A 9,192-nucleotide genomic window follows, 5' to 3' on the forward strand; every position below is an offset into this window, starting at 1 on the left:
TCCTACATATCTCTTATTTTGCCTTTTTCCTAATCCATTCCCTATGCTGCTAACACTATGACATTTCTAAAAAAAAAAAAATAAAAACCTGGTCAAGAGCTTCTTTATTTATACTAGTATGTCCCATTAATGATTCTCACTTGCCTAAGGGACAAAGCCCAAACTCCTTATCAGAGCAGAGGAGACATTCAGTGTCCAAGTGCCAGCCTGCCTTTTCAGCTGCATTTCTCATCTAGCTTCTCATTTCCTTCCACCCCCTCACCCACCTACACTTCTCAATCTCAGACCCTATAAAACTGCAGGACTTGCAGTTCCTCAAAAAAATGCCAGGATATTTCAGCTGCCTTGCCACTGCTTCTTCTGCCAGGCAAACAAACACCTACTCGTCTTTCAAAACTCAGCTCATACAGTATCTTTTCTATGAAGCGTTTCCAGACCCCGCCCTCCTGATTGTCTACCCCAGTGGACTCTCCCATCTATGGTGTACATATCATCATGTCACAGTTAGCACCTGGCGCCCATCCTCATTTACAAGTCTGCTCTTGCACTCTCTCTCCACTTTAACCCCTTTCCCACCACCGTCTCGATTGTGCTAAGGTCAGGAAATGGATCATAATTATCTTAGGATCCCCAGTACCAGTGCCCTGCTATTCAGTGCTTGTGGAAGGAAGCAAGAAGGCAGAGAGGGGAAGATAAGGAAGCAAAGACAGAAAATCCTATCAACTGTACTCAAAAATATATTTCACACTAACACCATCTCAGCTGCCGACACCCTCACCATTGCCATTCTTGTTCTGTAATAAGCCTCTTTCTCTGGTCTTTTTGCTTCCACTTTTGCCTTGTTTGGTCCATCCTACATACAATGACCAGAGTAATCTTTCTAAAAAGCAAATAAGATCATATTGTTTCTGTCATAAAATTTTATTTCAGTCACAAGCGTCATATTAAAAAAAAAAAAGATCTTCACAGGCCATCTTGCCATTTCAATCTTACCTTGCACAGTACTTCTCCTAACCTGGTACAATGCAGCCACACTTCATATTTCTTTCTCACCAAGATTTCTAAGTTTCCCTGTTCAGGACCTTTGCACTTCATGTGTTAAGAATATTCTCCCCCAGATCTTCCTTAACATGATTCAGAGTGAAGTTCAAATATATCTCTCTAAAAGAAGTCCTTCCTGATCACTCTGGTATAGCCTCCATTCCATTCCCAGTACCCTAATCATCTAAAGCAGCGGTTCTCAACCTATGGGTCATCTAAGAAGATAAAAGATAGGTGCTCTATTGAGGTGCTGAACTTAACAATTATTCTAAAAGGTGACCAATTTGCAACTGCTGCTCTTCATGAAGCCTTAGGGATCTCACTACAAATAGAGTTAAAAACTGCCCTTGCTTTCTGCTACTAAATAAGTAAAATAGAAGAGTAGAATACTCCCACTGAAGAGCTGAGTCAGCATCTGGTTAAGTATCCTCCATAACTATTCAGGAGTGGAGCTTGAACTCAGGTACATCTTCCAACCCAGGGCTAGTCCCATTATCCCCTACTGCCTCTTCTTAGGTGCATGTCCATCTTTACATGTACAAACAGGGATTATGAACGCGGCTGTTGTTAACTGATGAGAAGCTTGTGTTTGTGTGCAATGCAACTGTGAAGGAACTGCGCATTTTCTCCTTGGAAAAATAATATTATGCCTCTAGGCAAGTAATTCAATGTAAGTGTATTTACCTAGAACTCAGTCGAAGTTCAACATTAACAGTATTACAGCAACTAATCACCACTCATAAAAGTACCCCTGTATGAAACAGTTCACAAGATTTTAACTCATTGAACTGAAGACACCACAGCACCAGCTCTGTATACAAACACCAAAAGGTTTCTGCTGTTTCTACACAGAGAAGGTACATCACATACAACATAGGCCCCGGAGTGGAAAATGCAGCGTTTCCTGATAGTTGGGAAACTATGCTTTAATAGGTTTGCTGACAAGGCATTATCACTGACAGAATAATAGTTAATTATTTTCATACTTTAAGGTTTTAACATATTTTTAAAATAAAGGCCACGGTTCTCCTTAATTAGTAATATTGAGTACATAATGTACTCATTCTCTACTATTTTAGCTTTTGTATATGTGGTAGGCAGAACATTGTCCCTAACCCCCGTATGTCCCAGTCTTAATTCCAAAAACTGTGAATATGTTGCCTTACATGGGAAAAGAGACTTTTCAGAGGTGGCTAAGGTTAAGGACTTTGAGAAGAGCAATCATCCAGGATTATAATCATAAACTCATTATAATCACATGAGTTCTTAAAAGTGGAGACCTAGTCCCAGCTTTAGTCAGGAAAAAAAAAAAACAAGGCTATGGAAATAGGGTCAGAACATTGAGACAGAAAAAGGACTCTATCCATTAGAGCTAGTTTTGAAAATGTTGGAAGGGGCCACCAGCCAAGGCATGCAGTTGTCCTATAGATGATGGAAAAGGCAAGGAAACAAACTGTTCCTTAGAGCCTCAGAAAGGAACCCAGCCTGCTGACCCCTTTATTTTAGCCCAAGGAGACCCATGTCAGACTTCTGATCTACCTACAGAACAATAAATCTATATTGCTTTTAAGCCACTAAATATGTGGTAATTTGTTATGGTAATGATAGAAAGCAAATACAGTATTGATTTAGAAATATTTTTCTCACTAACTATACACCAGCTATCACCTGGGATCTCCCTGCCTCTTAAAATCAAGATTATAAGTGCAGATCCCCAGTCCACTGTCTATAGGAGCCGATCTTTCCCAAGGGCGCTTCTCATGGTCATCGCCATCTGTGCCTATTAAAGCAATTCAGCATAGGAACCATTTCATCATTTCTCTCATATATTCCCATTTTATACATCACAGACCCAAGTGGAATGTATTTTGTGTCCTATATTTCCACTAAACTATTTTGTATAAAAATTTTACTGAAGACACAAATTTTATGCTACAGAAACACAAACCAAATAAAATCAGATGTTTTTTCAAAAACATTCCTTTATCTTTTCTTCAACTGAAATTTCAGAATCGAGTCATGTTTCTCTTCTATCAAATCCTATTCTAGAGTAGTGTGTGGCCCTTTATCCTACTGAACCTTATAAGTCTCAAGTTTGGGCTCTCTTTTCTCCACCTTATCAAGAGTTTTCTCTAAAAAAGTTTTTGCACAGCAAAAGAAATCATCAACAAAATGAAAAAACAACCCATTGAATAGGAGAACATATTTGCTAATGATACATCTGATGAGCTAACATGCAAATTTTATAAAGAAGTTATACAACTCAACACCAAAGAACAAGCAATCCAATTAAAAAATGAACAGAGGACCTGAATAGACACTTCTCCAGAGGACATACAGATGGCCAATAGACTTATGAAAAGCTGCTCAATATCACTAATCATCAGCAAAATGCAAATTAAAACCACAATAAGACATCACTTCACACCTGTCAGGATGGCTATCATCAGTCAATCAACAAACAAGTTTGCACTGTTGGTGGGAATGCAGGTTGGTGCAGCCACTGTGGAAAACAGTATGGAGATTTCTTAAAAAAATTAAAAATGGAACTGCCTTATGACCCAGCAATTCTAATTCTGGGTATATATCCAAAGAAACCCAAAACACTAATTCAAAAGGATATATCTACACCTATGTTCATTTCAGCATTATTTACAATAGCCAAGATATGAAGGCAACCCAAATGCCCATCAATAGATGAGTGAATAAAAAAGCTGTGGCACATATATACAATGGAATAGTATTTGGCCAGAAAAAAAATCTTACCATTTGCAACAGCTGGATGGACTTAGAGAATATAATGCTAAGTGCAACAAGTCAGTCAGAGAAAGACAAATACCACATGATTTCACTTATATGTAGAATCTAAATAAGAGAACAAATGAACAAATATAATTAAAACAGTCTCATAGATGTAGAGAACAGACTATGATAGTTAAAGGGAAGGGAGGTTGAGGAATTGGGTGAAAGAGGGGGAGTAATTAAGAAGTAGAAATTGGTAGTTACAAAATTGTCACAGAGGTGTAAAGTACAGCATAGGGAATACAGTCAATAATATTGTAATAACAATATATGGTACCAGTTGGATACTGGAAATATCAGGGGAAACACTTTGTAAAGTATATGGTTGTCTACTATGTTGTGCACCTGAAACTAATAAAAAAATATTGAATATAAATTGTAATTGGAAAAACATTTTTCAAGAAAAATAATTATTTAAAAAAGGTTATATAATAGAAAAAATAAAAAAATAAGTTTTCTCTAACAAAACATTTCTTCCCCTAAGAACTGCAACTAAGATAATTATTTGTTACCCTTCTACATAAACTTTGACTATTTAATGCATCCTCTTCCATAATCTACCTAAGGAAATATTCTCTCTTCCTACTTTTCCCCACCTTATATAAAATAAGACAAATATTTTATGGCCACAGCTTAAACTAGGGAACCATTACATTCTAATGATGTCATGATCACCTTTCTCATGAAACAATGAAGAAAAATAAAATGTTTAACTCTAAGCTTTTTATTACATTGATTTCCTGTTGTTTTAACTTCACATACAAAAAATGTTATCTATATTAATCCCCGATATAAAATTATGCCCCACTTGATCTGTAATGCAACTCATTACTGATGTATAGAAAAAAGAGGCAATTTTATTGATTATTAACTATGTGCTAAGTACTTTTCAGGAATCATCTAATGTAATCAACACAATAAATAAAAATTATCAAACAGTGTTTGGTACCACAAGCCAGCACAGTATTTTCTTTTTATTAATAAACCCATATGGTCAATACTAATATCCTCATAATATAAATAAAGAATGTAAAGCATAGAAAGATTAAGTCATCTTCCCAGTGGCAAAAAGTGATGAAGCCAAAATGCATGTCCTGGGATGCTTGACCCAGAAATAATCCTTCTATCCTGTAGGTTATAACATTGTACAATGGAGTTACAGAAAAGCAAACTGAAATTTCAAGAATTCAAACAAGTTTCCTACAGCCCCACAACTAATGGGCCGAAGACTAGTTTTCCAAACTCAATCCATGCAGCATACCAAACTTCATGTACTACTTACGACTTCTTTAATCTGCACAGGTTAAGTACTTGCAACCCCAAGCAGACAAAATTTTGACTTAAAGATAATCATATTTTTTTCTTCTCAGATTTTGATGCTATGATATCTAAAACAAATATGACATGTAAAATAATATTTTGGAGAGGCATAATTTTATAAAGACAATAAAAACTTTGCAGTGAAAAAGACACAGTGTCATATTTAGCACTTACACAAAGTATTTTCAGAAGGCCCACAGAACATAAAGAAGTTTTGAGTCTAAGAAAACAAAAGTGTGTCTGAGATTAGTATATAAAATGACATTTTCACTACAGTAGTTTATAGTTTTAGAATTTTCTACAATAGATCAATATGTTAGTTACTAAAAACATTAATTTTAAAAGATATATTTAATCTGAAATATCTAGCATTGTAAATGGCACAAAGGAAGCACTTAATAAATGGCCTATCCCTTTTCTCTTTCTTTTTTTAATTTTGTTTTTGTTAATCCTCACCCGAGAATACTTTCTTCCCCCACTGATTTTTTAAGAGAGTGGAAGGGAGGGGGAGAGGCAGAGAGAGACACATCCACTGGTTGCCTCCCACACCAGCCCCAGCACGGGTCCAGGGATGGAGCCTGCAACCCAGGCACCTGCCTCTTGACGGGAATCAAAGCCAAGACCCTTCAGGCTGCAGGCCAACGCTCTAACGTGTAACCACTGAGAAAACCAGGTAGGGCGGCCCTTCCCTTTTTCTGTTTTTTTCTTTGAAACTGTTTGGGGGTTTTTTTTGTTTGTTTTTATATATTTTATTGATTTTTTACAGAGAGGAAGGAAGAGGGATCGAGAGTTAGAAACATCGATGAGAGAGAAACATCGATCAGCTGCCTCCTGCACATCTCCCCAGCACATCTCCCACTGGGGATATGCCCGCAACCAAGGCACATGCCCTTGACCGGAATCGAACCTGGGACCCTTCAGTCCGCAGGCCCACGCTCTATCCACTGAGCCAAACCGGTTTCGGCGAAATTGTTTGTTTTTTATTAACCTGGTTTCTATTTTGTATTTAAGAGTTTGTGGAAGAACAGCGTCTGACCACCCCGTGGTCGCTCCTACCTGTTCAGTGGGCTGAGCAGTGGGGGCTGCAGAGCCGAGCTCAGGAGCAGGCTGAGCGCCCCATCTCCGGGTGGGAACCGCTGGACGTGCGCGGAGGGCACCTGCGCTGCAGACCAGGCTGCGAGCCCAGGGCGAGCAGCGGCACATTTGGGAACTGGAGCAATCACAGCTTCTTAGTAGCGGTCAGCCCTGCGTTTACAATCTCTTCAGGGTCTCTGCAGAAATAGAGGTCAGGTGGGACCTCTCGCAGGTGCTCACAGGAGACGGGCCGCACATGCGCAGAACTTCCTGGCCCTGCTTTGGCCACATCAGAGCCACTGAGTGAGCGCCCTTGTACAGTGGGGCCTTGACTTACGAGTTTAATTCCTTCAGAGACCGAGCTCGTTAAGGAGCTCGTTAATTCAAATTACTCTATCAACTCCATGCGAAAAATCGGCCGAGAGACAGCTAGTATCTCAAAAACCTCGTTAGTCGGGACACTCGTAAGTCAAGGCCCCACTGTAGTTGAAAGTGAAGGCAAGCTCCACAGAGCCCGGAGAGTCCGTGTCACACAGAGCAATGGCAGACAGGACAGGTCGGCATTAGCCGCCTCGGGGAGAGGCTGGTGCTCAGCCCTGGGATCGGTAACCACCAGGAGTCTCGGCTCCGGCTCCGGGGGGCTGCCTGGATCTGGTTAGTGAAAGTTCCAGGAGTGAAGCCTCCAGCAGGAGGGGTGGCCCCCGTGGCAGCAGCAAACTTCAGCACAGCTCGCCAGTATTGCTGGACACTATGCCACTCCCGACACCAGCAGGTTTTATTTTTATTATTCCAGTCCAGTGGTCAGCAAACTACCGCTCGGGAGCCACATGCGGCTCTTTGGCCCCTTGAGTGTGGCTCTTCCACAAAATACCACAAGTGGGAGCGCATGTACAGTGCGATTGAAACTTCGTGGCCCATGCGCAGAAGTTGGTATTTTGTGGAAGAGCCACACTCAAGGGGCCAAAGAGCCGCATGTGGCTCGTGAGCCGCAGTTTGCCAACCACTGTTCTAGTCTATTTTTTTCTTTATTGATTAAGGTATTACATATGTGTCCTTATCCCTCCCTTCCCTCCCTGCCCCCTCTCATGCCCTCACCCCCCTGGTGTCTGTATCCATTGGTTAGGCTTATATGCATGCAAACAAGTCCTCTAGTTGACCTCTCCCCCTTACCCCCACCTTCCCCTACCTTCCCTCTGAGGTTTGGCGGTCTGATCGGTGCTTCTCTGTCTCTGGATCTGTTTTTGTTCATCAGTTTATGTTGTTCATTATAATCCACAAATGAGTGAGATCGTGTAATATTTATCTTTCTCTAACTGGCTTATTTCACTTAGCATAGTGCTCTCCAGCTCCATCCATGCTGTTGCAAATGGTAGGAGTTCCTTCCTTTTTACAGCAGCATAGTATTCCATTGTGTAGAGGTACCACAGTTTTTTAATCCACTCATCTGCTGATGGGCACTTAGGCTGTTTCCAAATCTTAGCTATGGTGAATTGTACCAGCAGGGTTTTCAATGGCAATCGGCACGAGCTGCCAGCAGAGGCTTCTCCCAGCTTCTCCAGATTTACGATGCGGGTGCCACCACTTTTCCCTTTGCAGATGTACTGTTCCATTTGGGAGTCAAGGTTGGTGCCACCTAAATGGGTTCCTGCTGCAAGGAATTTCAGGACCTCCTGCTCCTTCATTCGCAGAACAGCAAGGTCTCTGGACATTGTGAAAGTTTCCCTTTAAGTGCCAAGGGGAACCCAGAACAGTGTCACACCCCCCTCTGGTTATCACAGAAAGCTCCTCTTTTTACTCAAAGATGGGAAATATCTCCAATAGGATACAGAATTCCGAGAAAGAATTGTTTTAGAGCCAAATAATGCTCTCACTCCACAGATATTGCTACTCAATAAAGGTTTGCTCTTTCATTCCATACTTATAAAAAGAGGCAACTTCTTAGGAATAGGGGTAAGAATGTAAAAGATGAACTGATCTTTATTTAAGAAGCCATACTAAACACACACACACCCCCAAAAAAGGAAAAAAGAAGAAAAACATGCAGTTTTACTATGTCAAATTATCACTGGATTTCCCATACACACATAATGAAAAAATGTTTTTATTGTAAGGATATTTATGAGACATTTGCTGACTTGCTTAGTTCTTAGAACAGATTTTCTCCAATCTGGTAGAAAAGAATGGTGACGATAGAAAACCAGGGCAAAAAGGTATTATTTAGCTCATTAAAACGAAAAGTCACTGCTCTACTTAAACAAAGTTGAGTTAGAGGTACATTCAGAAAAAAAAAACACAGAAAACATAAAATATGCTTCTTTGAAAAACAGTTCCCAAGAGACTAAATGTTCATAAAGTCCTTGAAAAAATAGAAAGAACAGCAAAGAGTTTCATATAATTTAGCAGTCATATGGCATGTGGCCAATCACCCTAATTATGAAATAGCCGATCCATGTTGGTTCCTAAAGTGAAAGTCCTTTCAAAGACTAGGTAGCATCTAGTGTTTTTGCTTATTCAACAAATGTTTATTGAATATTCGCTAAGTCTACGGTACTAGGATAAGTGCTCTGAGTGATAGAATAACACACCATATCTAGCCCCTGACCACCACCAACAAAATCAGAAGAATAGGACATTATTTCTGCTGAACTGCAACTTAAATCCTAGTAGGACAAATAAGAGAAGTAAAATAATTATAATAAAAGGCAGTATTTCAAAACTGTCTAATGACTACAACAAATAGTCTTCAATAGATGCTCAAAAGTAGGATGTAGCTAGATGAACAAAGAAAGTGTAATGAAGAACAAGATAGGAGGCAAAGTATCAGTCCTGCCATGGGCTTCAGCAGCAGCCCTTCTTGTGATATGATAGAAAATCTTGAATTTCAGAGTATGATCTTTATTTAAGAATGCTGATTTTGTTAGTACTTGTGCGAGTGGGTAACTTTCTTAAACTCTA

General features: G+C 39.8%; 1 pseudogene; it reads right to left on the reverse strand.

Annotated features, from left to right (window-relative positions):
* Nucleotides 1–1,821: 1,821 nt before the first annotated feature.
* On the reverse strand, nt 1,822–7,946 carry LOC118660681 (annotated as a pseudogene).
* Between the last annotated feature and the right edge of the window lie 1,246 nt (nt 7,947–9,192).

The sequence above is a fragment of the Myotis myotis genome, unplaced genomic scaffold (assembly GCF_014108235.1).
Source record: "Myotis myotis isolate mMyoMyo1 unplaced genomic scaffold, mMyoMyo1.p scaffold_m19_p_1, whole genome shotgun sequence".
NCBI classification, from domain to species: Eukaryota; Metazoa; Chordata; class Mammalia; order Chiroptera; family Vespertilionidae; genus Myotis; species Myotis myotis.